Below are 23,511 nucleotides of genomic sequence, written 5' to 3'. Positions count from 1 at the left end.
TGTTGTGGCTTCCAAAAGAGTAGTTCGGCTTGCGTTCTGCCCATTGCTTTCAAGCAATATTGCCTCGATTCTGGTCAGCTCAGCCACCACTAGTGCCATCTACTTGTAGTTCTTGATAGAGGACTCCTGTGCGCTACCATGGCCAGCTCACCCAGCAGGGGAGCCCACACCAGCCGCATTCCAGGAGCCAGACCACCAACCCCATTTTGCGTATTGACAGCATTCATTTTAGCTACAACACAGCCTTATCATGTAGCCTTGACTGTTACAACAAATGTCCAAACGGAATTAGAGCCAGATAATATTTAGATTCAAACGGGAACAGCAATACATGTTATCAACGCAGGTGTATAAACAAGAGTTAGCCTTGGCAATGTCAGCAAGTAATCATATACAATGCCAGTTTTAATTAGTGATGTTGTGAGTTACTGTTGTTGATGTCTGTCAAGCCACGCCAATTCTTCCACTCTTTTCACCCCGGGTTTTCACCGGATGCGGTTGCGGTGCGGTTGCGGTGCGGTCCGGCGACGCAAGCAATTAGATTCCATTCATTCGAATGGTGCAGTTTACACCGCTTGCGGGTGCGTTGCGTGTCGACTGCGGAAGGCCTGCGGCGTGCCGCAAGCCTTCCGCAAGGATAGACCTATTTTCTATTTTTGCCGGACGCCGCAGCGGTAGGCCTCCGGCAAATGGCAAGCTAGCACAAAACACATCGAGCGGGACAGGAAGACCGAGGCAGTTTCAAAATAAATTTCCGGTTACCTTTCAGAATAAAACACTCGCCAGCTCCTATTTCGCAAGTTTTTCAGCAAAACGTGACGTGGGCGTCGCCGGGCCATGTGCTCATTCACGGTTTAGACACCAGCGAACATGGACGAGGAGAGGTTTATATTGGAGGTGGAAAACCACAAAATAATATATGACACGGCACATCCTTTTTATAAGGACTGTAATGTATTGTGAGTTTGATGTTCGCGATTGCTTGTTGTGCCCGTCTCGCTTGCCGTACTGAGCGGCAGCCGGACGCGGAAGACAGAAATAAAGAGTGGACCCGCACTGACCCGACTCTCGTTATTAATATACTTTACAAGGACAACCAAAAAAAGGATGCTGCATGGAATCTCATAGCAGAAAAAGAAGAAAAGGTTAAATCAAAAGAAGTCCACCTCTCGTTGTGAAATGCCACATGATCGCGCGCGCGCGGTCCCGCGAGACACGTTGGGAAGTGGGCGGCGACGGAGCTGCCGGACCGCAGCTGTGCGGAGCCGGTGTGGATTGACAAAAAAATTGACCCGTCCGGAGCACGCAGTCAAGACGCACCGCACCGCAACCGCACCGCAACCGCATCCGGTGAAAACCCGGGGTCACGATTCGTGTTTTTGTTGACCAGTTATCTTTCATTTGAATAAAAATTCGGCAGTCCTTTGTCCACGTTGTTTCGATAAGTCCATTCTTTCTCATTTAAGAGTTTGACAGTGTTCGGAATCGGTCGCATTTGTTTTCATAATTTGTCGCAAGTGTCGCCATTGTCGCAAGGAGATTTTGAACATGCAAATCCATTGTTTCGCCACCATATGCATTTGTTCATAATTCCGTCATGATCTGTCGACACCGTTTCGGCAAAGTTCCCCCATTCAGATATACACTGTGAGCGCTTGTGTTCAAGCAGACCATGATCTGAGCACACGCATGGAAATCATATTTCAAAAACGAAAAACAAAAATCTAGCATGGAGAGACATGTGTTGAACATATTTTCTAGTTTGTATTTGATGTTTTACAAGCGCTCAATGTGCCCATCAGGGGCAGCGCGGACAATCAAGCCAGTGAAAATTCCACCAAAACGAAACACGATGTTGCGGCCCAAGCAGTAGGCTAAAATATCAATGGTGGCATCTGACTCCCTGAAAAAAGGTATCAGCCTATTAAGTGTCAAAATGATGACATACAATTATGTATGCTGTCATATTGGGCATTTGTGTGCATCATTTTTGTTCATCGCTGTGAAGTGTTGCATGCATTATGCGGCACTGTTCATTTTGGACTTGTTTCCTGGTCTATATTGTGCTCTATAAAAATGTTGTATGGAATAATCAAGTATTGTCATCATTTAAATTGCATTTTTCTAACCATTTCAGAATGTCATATTCTTCCTTGGAGAAAGGGGGGAAAAAGATGAAACAGTATTTTTCTTTTTTTAATTCTTCACTTTGTGACATTTCATCACCACGTTGCCTTATAGAAACAAAATATTACATGACTTTATGTCCAAAAAACACGACTGATTGTCACCTAAATGTATGATGACGTTTGCCAGTCACTTCCCCCCCAAAATATCTATTTTTTTCTTTCTCTCTCAGAGGAAGATATAACACCTGAGATGGGTAGGAATCTATTATGGCTACACTATGCGACACCATACGCATTTCTATAGCACAATAGAAACAAAATATGGAAGTCCAAAATGAACAGGGGCCGTGTTGCGTGCACGCAACACAACACATCATCACAGCATTACGTAGCCTGGACATAAAAGTCCAATAATTCCATATTCTAATTTAAAAAAAAAAAAAAAGAAAAAAAAAAAAAAAGAAAGAATGACGTCCATCCACTGTGTGGGTCAATTTGATTCAAATTTCAGGTTAATTCGCGCCGCACGCGCGTTCTCTCAAATGTTGCTAAAACGTTGCAAAAATGAGCCTCAAAGTTGGCGAATTCAACATTTGTAATGTTTGCAGCTGAGTGGGATAGGGGCTTATCACAACGAGGAACTGCTACTCTAGTCCAGAACATTTCACAACTGTACATCTACACTAAAGTATTTTAGATGCCACCTGCTGGAAGTGAAAGGAAAGGTGAAAAGCAGTCGACTCCCTTTGTAGTAGGACTGACTATGATTTGGGAAACTAATCTAATTGTATTTTATTCCCCAATATTGCAATCGTGATTTAATATGCAGTTTTTTTAAGGTAATTTTGTAATGTATTTTTAAACAAACAAATAATTAATCTTTCTTACAACAATATCAGCTTTTTTATACCTGTATTTTATACTATGCAAAAATCTAAACACTGAACTCATCTAGATTGATAAATAAAAATCAAAACATAAAAAAAAATATACTGTACATAAAAACATCTCCAGTCAGTAACATCAAACATGGTATAACATGTAGGAAAAGCAAGATTGTACCTGCTTTTATGACGTAATATATTATCTTCCCATTTCAAAAACACGAGTGTTAGCAGTTACCACGAGCAGCGCTGGCAGCCGCTATCTCATAAATTACGTGCGGGAAGACTTTCACCAAGAGGTCAGAGGATGATTTTTCTGGTCAGTTCAACCATCAGAACATTTGTGTAGGTCAACATTCTGAGAACCTTATTATTATTATAATCGACTTTATAGAAAATGAACGAACCCCAAACATTTCCCATGAAAAACTCCACACAAAATTTTTCTTTGAATGGTGCAAAATCCTGTAACTGTCAATGTTGAGACCCACATACCTTGTCCACTTGGGTCAGGTGGGTTTAGAGCAAAATGGAGGTTCTGCCTGAACGTAGCGCGGTCGTCCGTGTGGATGAGCTCGAACACGCTCTGGTGGATCACGTCCGACTGCACAAGGAAAGATTATGTCAGCAGACAGTCTACCTAATTCCGTAGTGCGCTAAAAAAAAAAAAGTTCAAGATGAACATTTACCTGCTGGAAGCCCAGGTACTCTTTGATGGTGGGCGAGCTGTAGAACACGGACCCCTCGGACGTGACCACCAGCACAAAGCCATTCAGTGCCTGTGCCATCACACAACATTACAATTTATCTACGCTTCCTGACACGTCACTTTATCAATTCGAAAACAACAGATACAATATTGGATAATTCTTGACTTTTACACGGTCAAAAAATACATAGTTAATAATATGTTCTAATGATTATAGTCTAGTATTAATAAATACGGTAAGGTAAGGTAACCGTCCGGCATATTAAGCTAATATATTTTGTATAGACAGTTTTTGATACGGTTCTTGTAATGGAGATTACTACTTTTTTTTTTCTACTTATAATGTGGCTGCTGAGTGTCTAGTTCTACAGATAAATACACTGTAGAATAGGGATGTCCAAACTTTTTCATTTGAGGGCCACATACAGAAAATCAGAAGGATGCAAGGGCCACATAATGTTATGAAGAGAAATTGTGTTGAGTCCTAAAAATTGTACAAATAATTTATTTGTGCTTTTGCATATTTAGAAAAATGCTACAGTATATAAACCAATTTATTTGTCATATGGCAGTAGGGTTATTATAGTTTTGGAATTTTTCATTTCAGTTAGTTTTTATTAGTTTAGTTCTTTAAAAAAATCCTTAGTTTTAGTTTGTTAGTTTCAATATTAGTATTAGGTTTTGTGTGTTTTTTTTTTTTTTAAATGTGTATTACTTGTGCGCAATATTTAAAAAAACACCATGGGCGCAAGGTCATCTTTTGGTGCTTTTCTATTGGCTGTTGCTGGATGACGTCACTTCTGTGTGACATACTTTCAAAGGACATTTTTCCGGTTTATATCAAAATAAATCAAATAAAAATGACATTTAAAATCATCCCCAAAGGCTCATGCATTAAATTAATTACCAAAGACTAAAACCAAGGACATGTTTGCTATAATTCTAGTTAGTTTGAGTTAATTTTGTAAACATAAAATGTAGTTTCAGTTAGTTTTCATTTTTTAAAAAGCATTTCATTTTATTTTATTTCGGTAACAATATTATTTTTTGAATTTTAGTTTGTTTTTTCATTAGTTTTAGTTAACTAAAATAACCTTTAATGGCACCTGTTTTTTCATTACCCTCCTTTCTTACTTTGACCATCTCCAAACATTTTTGTTTTGTTTATTTTATTTGAACTGAGTCAAATGCCATTTTTAGCATTTGTCGTGGGCCACTAAAAAAATGGGCGGGGGGCCGCAAATGGCCCCCGGGCCGTAGTTTGGACACCACTGCTTTAGCATAAAACATGGGAGAAATCCTGGTTTCCCAACAAAATAAGACTTGGCTTTGTCTATTACCTGGAGTAGCAGGTCTCCTTCAGAGAAGCCTTTGGTCGCCAGGTTGTTGCCATTGGACCCGTTGGCTCCAGGAAATCCACTGCTGGTGCTGTTTTTTATCGTAGCTGGAAGAGTGATAAAAATAAACATCACAAGTCAGCTAAATTCACAGCCTTATTATTCAAGACTTTTTAATAACTGTCCTAAGAGGGGTAAAGGACAAGAAGTAATAGGACACCACTTTCTTATTTTCCATGCCACAAACCAAAGCAGATTGCAAGCTACTTTTGACTCCAAACCTCGTTTGAGTCATGTGCTGCATCACTTTTCCTCTTGCACGCTGATTCCAGCAACTAGTCAGGTTCACGGCTGTGTATTTACTTTGGCATCTTGTGCCACTATTGTGTAAGCACATCGCTGTGATGGGCGGAGCTGCTTATCAGTGCACATGAGACACTTCCCATCAGGCTGCAATTCAAAAGACTATTGTAGCTCATGGAAAACTTGGAGATCATTTGGTTTATTACCCCCTCCAAGCACAATGTTTTGTATTTTAGTAAGTGTTCTAAATAAACAATATCGACAGAACTTTATCCAAGGGTGGGGCTAATGGGACAATTAAAGGGCTGACTGGTGCAGTGCAATTACATCATCACTTTTGAAAGTGCTTTATAAACAAAGATGACCTGACTTTAACTTGTAACAGTGCACTTCATTTTGGGGCCACGAGAGCAGTGATCTACCACATCCAGCAGATGGAGCTGTGGTGGAAAAAAGTGGGCCCTGGCAAAAGATTTGGACTCAGTGACTTATCGTTTAAAGACACAGTACAAGTGAATGTAAATAAAATATTGGCCAGAGGTTTTATTCCCTCAACTGCAGATATATTGGGGTAGGAAGTAGCATGATCCATTAGGGGGAGGTCCAGTCATTAAAAGTCGTTTAGTTTCTTTGACTTTTGTTTTGGCAAGCGCCACCACGAGGCTACCTCAACCTCTCACACTGGCATCTAGTTGAAACGTCTCACATGCCCCAAAATAAACAATCTCCCTTCCTGCATCTGTACGGAGCTTTTGTTGCCCTTTTGCAAGCAATCGTTGACGTGAGAACTTCCTTGATGTGGATGGCCAGTACGGGAACATCCCAGGAAGTGGCCTTTCCCAAATGGACCATCCAGTCCAGTCACGCCAACACATTCAGGAGGTAAGGAGATGCTGCTGTCAAACAAACTTGCATCGCAGCCTTTGAATGCAACCACCAGCATTGTCATCAGAAACAACATGAAGTATATCACTATCATGGTTCAGTTCTAACAAATCCACTGCAAAAAAAATGAATGCCGACTGGCCACTCCTATTCCATATCTGGAAAACCCACCAAGAGTCCCTTTCTCCTGTTTTTCCCCTCCATTCAGACCTTGCGTGAGTAAGTGGGCCTCTCAGGGGCCTCGTGTTTGTTTTCATTCGAATTTTCTTCCCCAGCGGTAAACCTTCTCTTCCATCGCTTTCCATTATTAACCCACTTGACAGTTTCTGGTGCCGCTCCGTGCAACAGGAATTCCTTGCAAGATGGGCTTGAAGCCTCATGGATCCTTGCCAGCATCTCTCGCAGATGAGAACTCGTTCTAATAGATCATTTCCTGCTTTTCGGACTTGAGGAAGCACAAGTCAGAGTTGCAGCTCGCCTTGATTTTGTTAACAGTACAACAACAAACCAGATCAACAATGACATTTGTCTGCCTTTTTCCTCGTTACAAATGTGGCATATGGAGTCAGTCAGCCCCACAATTTTTGTTTTGTTTCGTCACAAATCAAATTATCCAGTTGCAGAATGCACACACACGTAGCAATATCCATGTGGGAGAAAAGTACATTCAGTATGTGCAAGTCATAAGCAAGTCTCCTGTACAATAAGCAAGTATGCTTGTTTTGCAAGCACAACACAAAAATACCTTTCTTTCAAATACAAAAGAAATGGCACACTGTTGAAAATGTACATTTTGTAATCACTTGTCAAATGATTTTTTAAAAGTCTAAATCAAGCAGTCCCAAATCGTAAAACCATCATTCGATTAGATTACCGGTAGATAGATACACGTCACATTAAGCCTTCCACCTAGTGATGTGCTTCTCGGGTCGAATCCCTGAAGCGTGTGCCGAGTAATGCAGATGAGTGGTTCATGAACGGCGTGTCAATGCGTGTGTTGATGACGTACGCGGTGACGTTTGAAGCCCCACGAAGCAGGTGTACCACGTGACTGATTCAGGAAATGATTCGCTAGGTTTGAGTGTAGTTCGAAATAAAAGCGGCAAAGAAACGCTATGGATTCCCCTCCACTTTTTGTGTTTTCGGGTCCCTTATTGCGCTACTTTTTTTGCTTTTGGCATTCGATTTGACGAGCTTCTTTTTGTGATGGAACCAGCAAGAAAGAGATTTTCCCTTGTTTAGGAGCACTTTGAGCAGATCTCACCTCAGAAGGTAATGCACTGCAATTACGGTACTATTTTAACAGATTCCAATAATAAAATAAAATAAAATGTGACAACACATAAAATTCACATTTTTCTGTTCACAGTTGAAAGTCCCCTTCAGTACTGGGAATCACAGAAATATACGCGTCCAATTCTATACAAACTTGCTATCTCATATCGATGCACCCCTGCTTCATCAGTACCATGTGAAAGAGTTTTTTTCCCAAAGGAGGTGAAATTCTCTGCAAAAAAAAGAAACCGCCTGAGTCCAAAAACTTCGGAAAAAATAGTTTTGAAATAAAAATGAATAAGCACTTTATTTTACCTCATTTCACATTTTACTTGTTGCATAAGCACAAACATAGACAAAGTAACACAGAACAATTCATGTTAAAACACTCTTCAAATATATATTCTTTTGTATTTAGAGCATGATTTACACCCCACCATTTTATTGCATGCACCAAGCATGTTATACATTTTTCTGTCCACATGATGGCGTAGTCGAGGAAATGAATCATCTTGAAGCCCCTACGTGTGTGTGAAGCATTTCACTGCAGGGCTTCACTGCTTTACGGGGCTTCATTTTGCCATCACTACTTCCACCTCCCCATAGGTATCTGTTCCTCCTCATTTTTTTTTAAGCGGTTCTCCTTATGGTAAATTGGCTTTGGCCATTATTAAAAGTTGTCTGTCTTCTGGCGTAGTCCACCAACAATTTAAAACATGTCGTGGTGCAACCCCTGCTGAAGAAACCCAGACTTGATCAAGCTGCGCTGTCAAAGTTTAGGCCCCATTCTAAACTGCTTTTCAGTTTAAATAATTCTGGAAAAAGTCGTACACATGTAGCTGAACTCCTACTTCAATGACAATAACAGCATGGAGGTTTTCCAGTCAGGTTTTCAGACGATGCATAGCACAGAGTCAGCCGTGTTATGAGTTTTTAATGACATCCTCTGAAGACTATGTATGTCTTGTTTTGTTGGCTCTGACTGCAGCATTCGATAGGGTGGACCACCGTATTCTGTTGGCTCATTTGTAGCACCAGATGGGCATTATGGTAGTGCTCGAGTGGTTTAGATCCTATTTGGCTGACAGAACTTTCTGTGTTGGCCTACTGGATGTACCGAGGACTAAGTGTAGGTTCAGAGGGGATCGAGCCTTTTCAGTTGCCGGTCCTTCCCTTTGCAATGACCTTCCGCTAAATATTGGGCAATCTCCTTCTCTACCCACTTTTAATACAAGTACTCATCTTAAAAATACTGTTGTTCTGATACAGTTTTTTTTGGCCCCCGATACCGATTCCGATACCCAGCTTTGCAGTATCGGCGGATGCCGATACCATACCGATACCTAAGGTTTTTTTCCTCAACAAGAAAAATCTGTCCGGCCATTGGTTCAGAGCATTTAAGGGCCAATAGGATATCTTAGATCGGCATGCAGTGACCACGTCACATATCAGTGAATGTCATGCAAGACATAAGATGCTGCATCCAAAATCCTATATTAGCGTTGGAATTAATGGTATCGGCATGTTACTTGGTAGTAGTCACCGATACCGATACCACTGTTTTAATGCAGTATCGGGGCCTCTGCCGATACCAGTATCGGCATCGTAACAACACTACTTAAAACACATTTCTATTTTTTGGCTTTGGACTCAGCATGAGATTCAACATTGTTTCAGTGTTTTATGGTGGTTTGTGTGAATTTATTGATACTTATTTACTTATTCACTTCTTGTGTTATTAATTTATGTATTTTATAGTGCTGTCAAACGATTAAAATTTTTAATCTGATTAATCACACTTTAATTTTGATTAATCACAATTAATCAGCTAAATTACTTGCGTATTCACGTAATATGAAATAAATACAAAATACCGTAATATTTTGACATTAACGCATTTTATTATCTGAATGTCAATTGCAAACATTGATTAAATGCATGTTGTATTGCTCAAAACGTAACAGCATCATATCAATTGGGTGCAATTCAGCAATTATTAATTAAACGCAAATTACTTTTGTTTTATCTAAAGTCCCGTCGGGGTGTTTTTTAAAGCGAAATTTACCACCGAGCACACCAACTGGAGTCACCCGCTCATTTTGGAACAACAGACGTAGGAAATGCCGTGCATTGACCTAATCACTGACCTGCGCAGCCTTCAATGTAACCATCCGCGGTTACGTTCAAGGCTCAAGTATGGTAAAAAATCATAATAATAATAATGTGATTAATATGCGTTAATACGTGATTAATGCGACATTTTTCTGTGGTTAATTAATCTATTAACGCTTTAACTTTGACAGCCCTAGTATTTTAGTTACTTACCTATACATATATTTATTCATTTATTTTGTGTCATTTTGTTTTACCTGTCTTTATGGCATGATTGATTTTGATAACACTTTGTATGCAGCGATAGTTGTTTTAAAGCGCTTCATAAATAAAGTTGAGTTGAGTTGAGTTGAGTTGCGATTGTGAGTCTGACTCGATTCAAGTCAAGTGAACCGGCCACCTCAGGCAAAACCCAACTTCGCTGAGTTGTGTGTAAAACACAACGCCGTTCCTCCTTAAGAGGAAAGCAGGAACCTAGATTCTGATGTCTATCGCTGCGTATGCACACCAAAAACACCCGCTCCCCCCATTCCCCCCCACATCCCACACTCGTCAGTTTTGCCTTTGACCAACTTAAAAGCCATTTAATTTTAAGCTCGTATTTAACATGTAGTCGGAAAACCTCTTCCAGTACTGTACTTTCTTTGCCTTTTTTTAGGCAAGTGTAATTTGACACCACGAGAGGCCCTCTTCTCTGCAGCTTCCTCTTTGCAGAAGATGGGCCATTATGGGATTGCAGAAATGAACACGTTTGACTCCAGGCAAAAATCACTGTCACACTGGGAATGAGCTGCATTCATAGTGTCTGACGCCAGTGCATCATTGTTACGTTAAATCCATTGCTGGGAATTTAGGTGAAACAAAGTTACCTTTACATGACAACAAAGCAAAACACATACAACTTCAAAACAATTCACATGTGCTTGGAGAAGGGGTCTGAAAACATGGTATGCAACTTAGTTATGAAATGCAACACAAATTTAAAGCTGTCATCTAAATTGTCATCACTGATGTACAGTTAGTAGTAACATATGCCTGTTTGTGTTTTTAGGCACCAAACCCCCCGATGTCATCAATAAATGGCCAAAAACACTCATTTTTGTTTGAATTCAGTTCAACATATGCAGTCTTCTTGAGAATGGTAGTATGTTGTTTGTCACTGGGGCACAAGGAGAGCCAGAGAGGAAGAGGGGAAGAAGTGGGGTGGGGCGGGGGGAGGAAATGCAGTCACGGCTTGGAGATCTGCCAGACTGCGAGCGAGTATAAAGCATGCCGGCAATGCAAAGGGGGATATTATCTTGATTTGAAAACATTTAGTTCCAGTTGATCCTGTACAGAGATTGCTGTTCTCACGCATATGTGCAAGGAAAACGGCTGCAAATGGTAGCCAGCACCGTTGCTGGTTGCTCGCTCCAGACTCAACCCTCCCTTCAGTTGTGTGACAAATCACCCAGTTTACGGTCACAACTTCCACAAAGGAAACATACTTTTATTTAGGTGATTCGACAACAGTATCATGCAGATGTTTCAGGGAAAGGATGGGGACATTGGACAGCACATTTATATGGATTTAGTGCAGCTTCTCGATTCCCTGTTGCCGTTTTAGTAAGATTTCTTTACTTATCTGACAAAACAAACACAAAAAGCTTGCAGAAATTAACAAGAGACACAAACACCACTGCCTCCTTGAATAAGAAATGACACACCACAAGGAATTATAAATGCTCAAGTAAGCAATCCTCTTCGGTCATCCCATTCTGTAATGCCCCTTTTCCATGGTACCGGTTCCACACCAGAACGGCTTTACTGAGTGGAACTTCTCCATTATACTTTTTCTGTGCCGTGTGGTTACAATGGAACCACTTTTCACAATCTCATCCGAGGTGATTCTGGTTAGTAGGCTGACCAGGGCTGATTGGGGCTGTGACATCACTGTCTTCTGATTTTCCAACAGATCTAGGCATTTTTTTAAAAGAGGCTTGTGCAGCAAGGCACGCCGCTCATTTCCTAGTTTTAAAACCAGCGAGACAAATAGAGCTGGCCGCCAGCGCCATTAAGTCTTAAAAATACAGTATAAATAGAACAGAATAATTTTCTGTTGTAAAGAAAATTGTATTTTATAACAATACTTAACCCAATTTACAATTTCATATGCACTAATGGGTGAAATAGTGAAGCTAGGCTTAATTAAGCAGCGCAGGCTTGCACAGTTGAGTTAACCCCCCATCCCAACCAACGCCTGTTGTAATGGAAAAGTAACGGAGGCCGGGCTGGGCCAAGCAAGGCTGTTGCCGTGTGATGTGCAGTCGTTATAGAATACAGGGAGTCCTCGAGTTTCGGAAGAGTTCTGTTCCTACTCTGGCGATGTTACCCGAATTTTGACTTAAGTCGGGTTTCACCGTGAAAGTCGATATTTCAAAATACTTTGTACAGTAATTCTACAAAACATATTTGTGCCACCCGGAAGATGCCGGAACCAATATTTCGTGTTTTCGCATGGACATTCACTGCTGACTGACGGCAAAGTGGACCTAATGGAAACAAACACGAAAATGTGACGTGCCTGATGGCAAGCCGGCCTGGTCGATAAGACGCCCGTTGCTAGAGGTAACAACAAAACTTTAAATAATTTTAAAATGGTGAGATTACTGTGGGAAATTAACAAAACAGAAGGTGCTACGGACGAGGCACGGGCGCCGTGAAGTCGAAACAACGTAGGTTGCGTATATGAGTCGAGGACTCCATGTATGGCTACACATTATGTTTAAACTTTAAAAGGTGAGCCTATGTTCCAGAACCCAGAAGAACGTATTGTAGGTTTAGGTGCTACAGTCTAATCTTGAAAAGCCACATACACATGAAAATCAAGAGTGAAGGTGGAGACGGTGGTGACTGGCATATGGTAACATCTGGCCTTTGGAAAAACAAACTGAACTGCTCTCTGCTGTCTGGTGATCATTGTATATGTATGAAAAGAAATTAGGTTTCGGCCAACCTTCCACACAGAGGAAAAAGCAAGCGGTCAGTCTGCGTCACTGTGAAGATTCTTATCAATCCCCTAACTAAACAAAAACAACACTTACAAAAATCTGATGCTTACGGTTAGTGGTTATAGTCGCCGTAAAATATTATACATGTACAGCCCAGTGGGGTCAAACTCATTTTCAAAGGGCTAGATGCAACTCTAAGGCAAATGTAACTAAATGTAATGTAAAATAACTATTAATATATTACTTACTCAAATTAAATTTTAAATTACATATACAGTACATTTGTATAGATTTAAAAGAAATTAACTGTTGCCGCTCTATTAGAATCATTATTTAAAAAAGAAAAGAAAAAGAAAACGATAAATTGGTATACAAGATGCAAATTAATCTGCCTCAGGGATAATGAAGACACCTTCAGGCATGAAAATGGGTCAGGGGTGAAAAAGGTGAGAAGCACTTGGACCCGTTAATATTCGTCGGGCACCCGTCAAACGGGTTGGGGGCATGCAGCGGATGAAGGGATGGCAAATTTAAATGTTCAAAATTTTACGGCATCAACAAAAACCTTTTGCGAATGCAAACATTTTTGCTACATTTAATGGACCATGGATGGATGTTGGAAAAAACAGCATGCGCTGCATTCAAGTAGGGATGGGTTATGGGTACCTTTCGTATTTGAACCGGTTCTGTTCCAATTGTCAGCATCGGGGTATCGATAACGATACTGGCAATACCAATTTTTGGTACTTTTGTTCTGTTGTTTGTGGTAATAAATGTTAAGAATAAAAAAATAATTTTATAAAAGAACATTCACTTTAACATTTTCAAGAACATGCGCAATGAATTTGAATCCAACTTGGAATAAAATCTCGCAAAAAAGTGACAGCTGAGGACGTGAACGACAATCTGTACATAATACTTGCTAGTGGTACATGTTGGCCACAAGATACCCATGAAATTATAAATTTCCAGGATTGCCAGTTGCCACTCACGGCTGAAACAGAGTAATAAGAGCCTCACAAAACACCAACTTTACTGTTCGCATCAACCATTCCGAGTAACATATACTATCTCCATATCTTGAGTCTTGCTGAATACATCATCACAGCAACTGACCAATCACAAGAGATGATCAGCTCGACATTGTACATGCAGCAACAATTTGTGACGTGTGCGTGGCATGTGTTGCACAGGGGCCGCAGACATGCCTCGCGACACAATGCATCTGTCACGTGATACAATGCAGCAAGTTTGTCACCTGCACAAATGCGGGAGTATAGAGGCATTTATGAGTCAGTCCCGATTCACAACAGATACAGGGAAGGTAACTCATTACTCAGTGTCTTTGGTAAAGAATTATTGAGCCTGGCAAATTTATCGAACTCATTTTTAATTATCGTGAAATGAATTGATTTGTTGATGACTGTGACACTAGGGGTGTGCTCCAAAAAATCGATACGGCAATATATCGTTGTGGGCCTCATTACAATACGCATATCGATACGCAGGCATCAGAATCGATATCGCTCGTTAACTTTAAATAGGCAGTTAACGTTTGCCTTTGCAGCTTGCATTGTACCTAAAAAAATAAAAACCAGCAGCGTCTTTGAAGTTAATTGCCTTCAATTAATGCAAAAATAGCTCACCAGTGATTGGATACGGTGTCTTGCTAAGAAAAATGAAAGCAGAGGAATAATATCAACATTTATTTACTTATAAACTTAACATGACACGTGTCTTAATGTACCAATTTTCCTATATTTTGTTTAAAAACGAAATAAAATGTGTTACATGAAAAAAAAATGCTAAAAAGCGGTCAAGAAAATGGATGTATGGAAAAAAATGGTCTTTTTATTTCCCCAAATATTTCAAATAAGCACATTTTAGAGCTGTAATTTTAATATTTTGATATTTTTGCTCATATCGCCTCATGCCTATTCAAAAAGTTTTCCGGTGTGTCTGTGAAAGCTGCTCCTTGTTCTACAGTGCGTACACATTTAGACCAGGCATGCCGCTTGGTGGTAAACCAGAAGAGCGGCTAACAAAAATATTTTTGTCAGTCAGCATAACAAACATATCCTTTAGGTATACATATGACTGTTACAATAAAATGCAAGAGAATTAATGTAATATAACGGGATACGTATCGCCTTGAAGATCAAGTATTATATAAATAAAGATATAAGAAACATAGATAAATATCTATCGCGATATGTATCGTATCGTGACCCCTGTATCGCAATACGTATGTGACCTATGTGACACCCCTAACTACAACTGAAAAGCAGTCAAAAAGTTTAAATTCATGGTAAAGGTTTCAAACAGGACGGGGATGAAGCAAGGGTATTCAGATGAAGAGAATCTGAGGTGCAGCACTTATTACCAAAAAAAAAAAAAAAAAACTTCCTCAACAGGGAATGTTAAGAAAAGAAGAATGTGAGAAGAGAAGAATATACACAGGAAGTTAAGTGAAGTAAACAAACTCACATTTAAAGCAGCAAGACTTGCTACTTGTCAAAGTTAGTGTTCTGTTGTCATGTTTTACAGAGGCACACTTCCTTTTACACTTATGTTTTAGCTTGTCTACTAGTCACGACCGCTGTCTGCGGCTAATGTTATGGCTCATGTCGTCATTGTTATTTTTTAAACTGCCATATCTCCTGCTGTTACTGCTGTCTGACTCTATGTCGGTCTGTGACAACACATGCACAGTAGTAGTAATCCGAGTCATCCGTGAAGGAAAATGGGGGTACTGTGGCTAATAGTGTCATGGCTTTATATAACCGACGTTAGCAACAGAGTCTGAAAGTTAGGACACATTTAACAAAAAGTACTTAATTTGATGCAAACCTGTCTTTCATGGCAGTATGGTGGTGAAAGAAAAGGAAAGCACGTTGTGGCTGATATCTGATTCAATTTCTGAATAGGGCTGGACAATTATGGAAATAATAATCACGATTATTTTTGATTGAGATTGAAATTACGATTAATAAAACGATTACTACTCAAAACTATGATCATAGCCTTACGCCCATTCATCCCTTCACGTTGAACAGTTTATTCTTGAACACTATTTTGTCTGTCAAGTACAATACAACCTTATAAATATATGAAATTCAAGCCTCTTGCATATTTTTCATTATTACAGTACCCTCTTTTATCCTGGGCTATCCTGGGACCTCAGAGATTGTATTTTGTATTTTGTGGAAATGCGTGTTTGACTCAAAAGAAAAAAAAAAAAAGTCAATGGATATATTTGTATCAATGAACTTAAAATTTTTTAAAAAGTTAAAATAAAAAAAGTAAAATAAAAGTACTATACTGTGTACTAAAACAATAATCGCAAAACAAATACTGGTTGTTCCTGCGTATTTTGGCCTCTTAGGGGCAGTGTGGTGCCGTGCACCCATGGTGTACACTCTTATAATGAGAACAGAAGAAAGTTGCGATTGAATACTATTAAAACAACTTGTTTTTTCACAAATTGGGAAGGATTTGTGTCTTCAACTTGTGTTATCTTCCTGTGGATATGTGTTTCCACAGCATTTTTGTGTAAATATTCGTTATTTGAAAGACTATTACTCCCGAAGTTGATGCTAACTTCCGTTTAGCATTTGAATGGGTTCTGCCATTCTCTTTAGCATTTGCACTAGGCTAGGCTGAATTTCAGTTGAGAATTGGAATGATAACTACCACACAAATGATTTTTGTCTTTCAAAAACAAACTTCTTGAACCCTCAAAATGAGGCCAACAGCACTGTGGGGTGAGTTGGGTTCCAGTAATCATACGCAATGTAGTGCTTGGGAGGCCCAAACCTCTGTGGAATGGGGGTATGGTAACAATGAAAACATGATTAAAAGTGGTTACTTGCATTCTCACGCCATCCTTGAACAGCAAGTCATGAATCAAGAGGAAACCCAGTTAAGTCCTGGCGACTTATCCACAAGCTACATCTCCACATAGCGGGCTTCCCCCTGTACGCACTACCTCCAGGGAGCTGCCAGGACACAACAAGCCGCTCTTTATTTCTCTTCCATTTGTGTCATGTGTTTGGGGTTGTGCGTACATGCTTCAGATATCCCAAACACTAGCACACGAGGCTGTGTTACCACATCGCCTCTGATTGTTAACAGGCCCTGGATGTTTTCAATGAGTCTTTCCCCCCCTTTCTTTCTTTCTTTTAAACACAAATATGTCAGCAGCAGCGAGCCACAAGGCTTTCAAAAAGATCCAGCTAGGCCTCATAAAGTCACGCTACAAAGCCTATTGCCATAAATAGCTTGTCGCACACTATCGGCTCTTTAAATCTCCCGGGTGCTGGTCACGTTTGTTCTTTTCTCTCACTCAACGATTTTGCAAGATCTTAGTCTGAGGTTTTCAGACATGTCCCCACTTGAGTACCCATCCATGCCTGGTGTTTTGACCAGGAGTACCCCACAGAGGCAGCTTTGGTGATCTCATGCAGACACACAACAAAGCATGTGGCTAGACATTGTGTCTTGAATCATCTGTAATCACTATATGCACAGAAAGTTTATATAATTACAAGTAAGGTTGAGTTTAAATAATTTAATTCGAGAGGAAGAGTTACCACTGTGACTGTATTGCGAACAATAACGCAATAGAGTACACAATTACTGAAACGGTTTATAGGAACAGCACTTGATATTGGATGTGCAATTAATTTACCAGATTTCCAAAAATTGTGTTTTGATTTATTTGTTTAAACTGTGGATGGGGGAAGGCATCTTTTTCGGGAGGTGGCTTTAATTGTAAATTTTTTAAAATAATATGATATAACATTCATATTTAAACATGTCAAGTGAAAGTCGAGTTTAAAACCACAAAGTCAGACAACTGGAATTTGACCCATGAAGGCCTTTTATGCCGAGGTTATACTACACAAATGTGGCCCGTTTTGACCCGAGAGATGTGTCGCAGACAAACGTAGTGTGTTGTGGCCGATTCTGATTTGTCTGTAGCCCATGTAGTGCGACATATTCACGGAGGGTTCGTCTTGGGTCTGGGACGCTTCACGACCATGACGCAGAAAGTCTTGTGTGGCAGAAATTTTTTTTTGTCTTGCACCTGACCATAGCATGCCATATCCTACGTCGTCTTGTGATTGACCAATAGTGAGATGGAGCAAAAGGCCCGTCTTGCTCAGCGCACTCTAGCTCCCTTCACTGCCCAAGACATCTCGTGGAACACGGGTACAGGTTGATGCCAGTGCTTGGCTCTTTCTGCAAAAAATAAAAAATAAAAAATGCGCGCATAGCACATGGGGAGTGCCGAGCCGGGAGTGCGCGCCATGCACTCGTAATAGGCGTAATAGGAGTCCGAAGTTGCGTTCATGTCTGTTGCACATGAGGCGTAATCCGCTGTTGCAAACTACCCCTCCATTAATGTTTTTAGTCTGCTGTTATGTAGTTACGACCTGTGTTGTTGGACTGTGCTCTTGGCGGCAGGATGTGATGATCGGGCGGGGTCTGGTTAAGTGTCAGAATTGTAGCATGGCCACTTGCCCGGTCCAAGACACAAAACAAATGTATCTGATAATCTGACATAGCGGCCGTAGTGACCGATAAAAAGGTTCTGTCGTTTGTTAGTTTGTGTTTTGAATTTTAGCCTAACGGTAGATAGCAGTTTGGAAAATGGATGGATGGATGGACTTATTGGAATGTAATATAACTAGTTTTAAATATGTAATTTATAGGATTTAGGTAGTTCGCATTGATGAAAGATGCGATCAAATGTTTCATACTTTATTTCAAAGCACTGTACATAAAAAAAAAAGAAAAAATAAACTAAAAATGGGTTGAGGTTTAGGATTAGTGGCCTTAAGTTCTTCAAAAGGTTTCTGAAAATCTTGAATCTGACATTTCTCGGCACGCAATAAATTAAATGTGGTTCATCAGCTTCTACCCACTTGACCAGCTCAGCCTTTTTTTTTTTTTTTTTTTCAGGCAAGAGACTAGAAAAGACATGCCGTTGAGTACACACATTTACTTAGAAGAGTATCATTTATTTCTTTGTACAACCGCAAAAAAAAAAAAAAAAAAGTACATTTGTGATGACAGAGGGCAGGTGAGGATCAGCAGGTGACGGCTTGCACATGGCTGGCGTGACGAGGCATGTGAATTGGACGCAGTTTGTCCTCCATTTTGCCACATTCAGGGTAAAGACAAGTCTTTTTGAGAACAGCCGTAAACTGAGACCAAGTGAAGAGGCGTTTTTTTTGCGTTATCAACACTACAGGAGGTGAACACAAATACAGGCTCGACGAAGCCTCCAAAACTTTCTGATTTGAATTAATTTGAAAAAAAATTAAGTTTAAATTTGTAGTTGTTTTCCTTTCCCACAGTATCACAGAGCATGAAAACTGTGCTGCATTCACCAGAAAACTTGATTAGGGATGCGATTTATTTAAGCTCCAACATGACTGCTGCTTTTTGTCCTGAAACTTAGTTAGGGGTAAAGAGAGCTATGTAAATGAAGAGGTTGATTTACTAGGAATTGTGATGTTTGCAAAAAGGCACAAACAAACGGCCAGTGAGCCAGATCCAATGGTGTCAATGTGTTTTTCCTCGACATTGAGTGTCTCGAAAAGGTCATTTGTGTAATCCTGCCAAGAGAACTTATCCTCCTATCTTTGACGGGGGTAAATATTTATCAGACGGGGCGGGCTCCCATCACGATTCTGGTTGTGTGCTGTGGTTCATGCATGTAAAGCATGACTCACAGTTACCCCGAGGTTTTTTGTTTTTTTAAATATAATTACAAGTCATCGTTTGGTGAATTTTTTTTGCTTTTTTTTTTTGTTGCAAGCCAAAACGTGAGTGATAAGCAAACTTCACACATTCTGCCTACATGAGTGAACTTAAAGATAAAGGGAGCAAGGTAAGGAAATGCAATGCCCTGCATGTGGACAAAGAGGGCCACAGTCACTTATTCAATTTAAGACGATAATTGAACAGTACATGGGATGAAAATACCATATTTTTCACACAATAGCTACAGAGTATAAATCAAATTTTAGGGGGGGTTGGGGGACATTAATTTTATAAGAAGCGAGACCAAGACGAGTACAGCTCAATCTCCAAAATCACTGTTCCCTAATTGTGTTGACAGCAGCAAACGAGTTCCATTTGGATCTGACCGAAACTTCTGATTCTAAATGAAAAAAAAAAAAAAAAAGTTTAAAATGGCTTACCTTAACGAGAATCCGGCGTCGCCTTGTGTCTAAAGGTATACGTGATCGGCATGTCGATCAATGGCTTTCATTGCTGATCTCAAAAACCGACTTTCCTTAACCTTTGATTAAGGTTGTTTAAGCATTTTAAATCATGTTTTGTTCTTCGTTACGCTAAATGTTTTTAAAGTTTGCTGTCAAACGTTATAACATTGTCAATCAATGTATGTTCTTCTTAGTAATTTTTGTAAGCTACTTTTTTCTGTGCCTTGCTTCTGAATGTCAACTGTTGTGTTTGTTGATGCTTGTGTGCTGTGTCTTTATCTTGTTATCTTGTGTATGAAATGTGCTATAGAAATAACCTTGCCTTGCCTTTCCTTAACACTGCATGTTCTAAATATATCAAGTGGAGAGCTCATAATTTACATGAAGTGGCAACATACTAGGGGTGTGAATTGCCTAGTACCTGACGATTCGATTCGTATCACGATTCACAGGTCACGATTCGATTCGATACCGATTAATCCCGATACGAATTTATAAGTCGATTGTTGCGATTTTTTTCATTCAAATTTAGAAAATACTAATCAGTAAGCTTGTAGAGTGTAAGATTTATATGAAAATGTATTATTTATTTATCTGAAATTTCAGTCTTATAGAGGTTGTAATCTGTTTCATGTTTGAACATCATTAAAATAAAATATTAAGGCTTAATGTTCCGTTCATATAACATTCTTCCATGCTCAAGGTGTGAATCCTAAAAAACAAAAAAACAACAACAAAAAAAACACAAAAAAAAACGATTCTGCCGATTATTGAATCGATTCGAGAATCGCGCGATGTAGTATCGCGATATATCGCCGAATCGATTTTTTTTTTTTAACACCCCTACAACATACTGTATGTATTATGACGTAAATATAAGATAGCAATGATTATAGACACCACAAAAAGCAATGAATGTTGCAACTGTAACAACAAAGCAGGTGAAAGGCTGTGGGAACAGGCAGCACCGGAATGTCACTACACCTGTGACGAGGTGACATGTCCATTCATACCACAGAATGGCTTGGCTACAGTCTGAACTTCAATTCATGTCAGTTGTATTGTTTCATCTTCCACTCTCAACAATCAAACAACTGTGCTTCTGCATGGATGTGAGCCAAAGCTCAGGTCATGTTGGTCTACATACCAATGTGGTTGAGGAAATCAACTGGTGCAGCCAAGTAGCGCACCATTACTTAACAGTTCCTTGGTTTTTTCATTCAACCATTGACCAAGAGATTTAAAAACAAAAACATGTTTTTTGGGGCAGTGAGTATAAAACCAAGAACTTACCTTTGAAATAGCTCTTGACTCGCAGGTATCCAACGCTGAGGCGAAGGACGGAGAGTTTGTCCAAACATGAGCGAACATCCTCGGAAAAGGGCAGCAGGTCCGTCAGCCGGTCCAGCTCCCCATTTAACCGGTCCCGATGGCGCTTGGAAGGATTAGATTTGATGATTTCATTCCCATCCTTAGGCTTTTTTCTGGGTATCAGGAAAAGAATACAATTACAGTATGTTGTTTATTAATATAGAAGTTCTGGGCCTGTAAACTTTCCAAACTGATCATAGGCTATGCAGCACAAATATCGGGTGTATTTCTTATGTATTAAAGGGACCATAATATGGGGGGAAATTACTTTTTTTTTCTATTCTAAGAAAGGAAACAAAAAAATAACAAGAAAATATTAAAGATTTTCCAATTCTTTCTGGTGACGCGCGTTTGTTGTTTTAGCTGAGATGCAAATGCTTCTTACAAAAATCTAAGGGGCATATTCACTAAGAATGCGCTGCGTCAGGTAATAGTGCGAAATATTGCACCGCAACTGCACCCGCAGTCTGCGCCCAGTTACCCACCGATTCACTAAGGATATTGTTCTAATCATATACCGGCGCAAACACGCCCACAAGACTGACAGCTTGGAGCAAATTTGCACCTGATTTACCACACATGGCAATGGATTTGCGCCAAGAACATGGTTGTTATAGTAACAGTTGCGAGAAAGATGACATTATCAGAAAGCGAGGTTGGAACGAGAGTAAGTTTATAGCGCCATTAAGCTGTACAGAGCAGAGAGGACGATAACGACGTCATTAATTCATAAAGTACATATTGGTGCGATCGTTTTTTAAAAATATATTTATATTGGCGTGGGCGAACAGTATGCATCTGGCACGTAAAAAATGATCATAAATGCCTCCGTGCCATTGCCGATCAGCCCGGGTTACGTTATGTGTCCTAACACAAACATATAAAGATTTCCCCCTCCCTCTCTTTTTGGCTGTCTCTCTCCTCTCTGCGTGATCTGCCGTTGATGTTGTGCTGCAAATGGCACGTACTGCTGTCATGATCGAAGTTGGAGCAGTTAATACATGCTTTCCAAAAACGTTATTTGAGTCACGCAAACGCGGTGTGGCTATTTGCGCTGGCGTTAGTGAATTTGACGCTGCATATCAATGAGTCTCATTTGCATTGGGGTCGGCATATTTTGCATCAAATCTATGCAAATTACCTCATTTACATACGCGCAAATAACACTGGCGCACCGTGACGCAAACTGTTCGGCAGAGCACTTAGTGACGGATTTCGCCATCTGCGCGTTTAGTGAATTAGGCGCTCGCAGATTGCTCCATTTTTCCCGGTTAGGGCGGTGCAAAGGCGACGCAAACCTTTAGTGAATAGGCCCCTAAATGTTCTAAACAAAATATTCAGAATGCTCCCCAGAAGTTATGATAGACATTTGCATCTCTGCATCTATGAACGTGAGCACATCGCTTGGAAGAAACCAAAAAGCTTGCAATAATAACAATAATTTGGAAAAGTGCAGAAACTTATTAAAAAAAAAAAAAAAAAAAAACCAAAAGCAGTTGCCCTAGCAGGGCTGTTTAGCGTGTGATACATGTGCTGCTGTGTTTGCATTATATGTCTCCTTTAAAACGTCAATAATTAGACTTGGAACAAAACAACCATATCATGTTTAACCTGTTTGGAAATCAGATTGTGAAAGACCCGTAGCAGCTCGTAAGTTTAGCGATTGTCAATACAGTACTGGACCTAGCTGGACCAATATCTTATATCTTACATCTTATATCTTACATCTGGAAGGAACAATAATGAAGAAAACGAACAAATGTAGGCTATCATCTACTGTACGGACTTTTCATTGATTGGTTCATGTTTTGGGTATCCTCGTATATGTCATCAATCAGCCTATTTAAGACTGACAAAATATATCTAATCTGTCCACTTAAATTACGGTCACGTTGGCAGATATATCCATATCTGATTTTCTTCAAGACATCTGATTCCATGCACAATAAGAACCATGTAGGCCACATAGAAAAATCCCAACTGGGACAGTTTGAATCATGTGTTCATGTGGTCTAAATCCTTATAAAGGAATATTTTCAATAGATTTAAGTTTGGTCTTTCTGAAAGATTACACAAGGAAACAATCACAATTGACAATCACATTGCCAATGGCGGCCTGTTTGATGGTACCTTCATCCTTCCTTTCTTTCTTCCTTCCTTCCTTCCTTGCCATGGCCACTCCTCATTCCACCGGTTACTAAAACGGCAGCCACGTCTGACCTACTTAAAGCTGCACTCGCTCTGCTCGCCTATGAGGAGGCGTTTAAGTGCCAAATGC

At 39.9% G+C, this 23,511-nt stretch overlaps 1 pseudogene across 1 annotated transcript in view; it reads right to left on the bottom strand.

Annotated features, from left to right (window-relative positions):
* LOC144030326 (aryl hydrocarbon receptor-like) overlaps positions 1 to 23,511 on the bottom strand; it is a 53,504-nt pseudogene that overhangs the window by 12,303 nt on the left and 17,690 nt on the right. Inside the window, exons 2-5 of the transcript XR_013287230.1 lie at positions 21,156 to 21,346; positions 5,063 to 5,166; positions 3,703 to 3,792; positions 3,509 to 3,617 (exon numbers count right to left, since the gene is read on the bottom strand). The product of XR_013287230.1 is annotated as an aryl hydrocarbon receptor-like (transcript). The remainder of the gene's footprint in view (positions 1 to 3,508; positions 3,618 to 3,702; positions 3,793 to 5,062; positions 5,167 to 21,155; positions 21,347 to 23,511) is intronic.

Source organism: Festucalex cinctus, chromosome 11 (genome assembly GCF_051991245.1).
Source record: "Festucalex cinctus isolate MCC-2025b chromosome 11, RoL_Fcin_1.0, whole genome shotgun sequence".
Lineage (NCBI taxonomy): Eukaryota > Metazoa > Chordata > Actinopteri > Syngnathiformes > Syngnathidae > Festucalex > Festucalex cinctus.
The sequence above is the reverse complement of the archived record's forward strand: the minus strand, read 5'-3'. Positions and strand labels throughout refer to the sequence as shown.